The following is a 2,169-nucleotide window of genomic DNA, read 5'->3' on the forward strand; positions in this document are numbered from 1 at the left end:
GAGGTGGAGATCATGAATAGATTTTAAGGGTTAGATCCAGTAGATAGAGTGCTTGAAGAACTATGAGCCAAGGTTCACAATATTGTACAGGAGGCAGCAACAACAAAAAATTCCAAAGAAAAAGAAGAGCAAGAAAACAAAATTGTTGTCTGCCTTACAAATAATTAAGGAAGAAGGAAAGTGAAAGATAAAGGAGAAAGGGAAAAATATACCCAATTGAATACAGAATTCAAAAAAATAGCAAGGAGAAATAAAAAAAATTTCTTAAATGAGTAATGCAAAGAAATAGAAGAAAACAATAGAATGGGAAATACAAGAGATCTCCTCAAGAAAATCAGAGTTATCAAGGGAACATTTCATGCAGAAATGAGCATGATAAAAGACAAAAATGGTAGGGACTTAAAAGGAGAAGAGATTAAGAAGTGGCAAGAATATTCAGAAATGGCCTCTGTGTCTGACACCTGATGTTGCTCCTGCTGTGTCCACCGGGAGAGGAAGAAAATGGCTATGCCACCTACTTAAACTGACCTTGGAAAATCTGCCAGTGATGTGTTTACTAAGGGTTATGGATTTGGCTTAATAAAACTTGATCTGAAAACAAAGTCTGAGAATGGGCTACAATTTACAAGTTCAGGTTCAGCAAACACTGAAACCAGTAAAGTTTCAGGCAGTTTGGAAACAAAATACAAATGGTCTGAATATGGCTTGACATTCATAGAAAAATGGAACATAGATAATACATTGGGCACTGAAATTATTGCTGAAGATCAGCCTGCGTGTGGACTGAAGTTGACCTTCGATTGGTCCTTCTCACCTAACAGAGGGGGAAAAGTGCTAAGATTAAGTCAGGATATAAGTGGGAACATATCAATCTTGGCTGTGACATGAATTTTGATATTTATGGACCTGCAATAGAAGGAGCTGCAGTACTTGGCTATGAGGGCTGGTTGGCAGACTTCCAGATGAATTTTGAAACTTCAAAATCTCAGGTGACCCAGAGCAACTTTGCTGTTGGCTACAAGACCGATGAATTCCAGCTGCACTCCAATGTGAATGATGGCACAGAGTTTGGAGGATCTATTTATGAGAAGGTGAACAAGAAGTTGGAAACTGCTGTCAACCAATAGCAACACTCCTTTTGGAATAGTATCTAAATATCAGATTGACCCTGAGGCCTCTTTCTCTGCTAAAGTGAACAATTCTAGCCTGATAGGCTTTGGTTACACCCAGACTCTACAACCAGGTATCAAACTGACATTATCAGCGTAGCTGGACAGCAAGAATGTCGATGCTGGTGGCCACAAGCTTGGTCTAGGACTGGAATTTCAAGCATAAAAGAAATTGTATAATCAAAATTGTTGTACAAAATTGTACAATTTTAATTTTAAAATGCAATTAATTGTATTTTACAATTTTAATTTCAAAATATTTTACAGGATAGCTACCTTCAGAAATTAGTGTACCTCTTCATGCTATATGTCTGGGATGTTAATATTGTTATGTATCAATCATGTTAGATCTCCAGGTTAAAGATGATTCAGTTTTAAAGTGTTATCCTTTCAAAGATACAGAAGAAACTCAACTCAGAAAAAAAAGGTCCTTTCAACTCCAGGATATGTGATGATTCCCACAACAGCTTTCAGAATTCTCTAACAATTAAAAGGGTGCATTGAGCCACCTTTTTTTATCGAAAGATAGCTGCTAGTGGAAGGCAATGACATGTAGGCACTTAGCAAATGTGGACTGATTAAATGAATGAAATTTTGACTTCCTGAGAATTCATGGTCCATTGTAGTCACCTTGGCTACATATCTATCCAAAGTGGGTAAAAAGAGGCTCATTCCTTGATGGAGTGAAAAATTGTCTGAAAAGGGGCCTCTTTTTTTTTAAAATCAAATCCTCATGAATTGTTCCAGTTTTGCTTAGTTACTTCTGACAAAAGTTGTCTGCAGAGTCCTTTAGGTGTTCACTTTGTACCATTTTGTTGTGGAGCCAGTTTGATGTGATTAAGTCAATAATGCAGTACTTAATTCCCAATCTCATTGTGGTTCCATCCACTTTGGCTGAGTTACACATAAAGAGGTTGCTTGGACATAGAACCATAAGCAGGGAAGAGTCTGTGTAACTATGCTCACATCGTGACATCGCTTGGAATCAAAATTGGACTTC

General features: G+C 37.3%; 1 pseudogene; it reads left to right on the plus strand.

The window, feature by feature from the left end:
• Window positions 1–495: 495 nt before the first annotated feature.
• Window positions 496–1,346, plus strand: LOC140522731 (non-selective voltage-gated ion channel VDAC1 pseudogene; annotated as a pseudogene).
• The last annotated feature ends 823 nt before the right edge of the window (window positions 1,347–2,169 follow it).

This window comes from Notamacropus eugenii, chromosome 1 (genome assembly GCF_028372415.1).
Source record: "Notamacropus eugenii isolate mMacEug1 chromosome 1, mMacEug1.pri_v2, whole genome shotgun sequence".
Taxonomy (NCBI): domain Eukaryota; kingdom Metazoa; phylum Chordata; class Mammalia; order Diprotodontia; family Macropodidae; genus Notamacropus; species Notamacropus eugenii.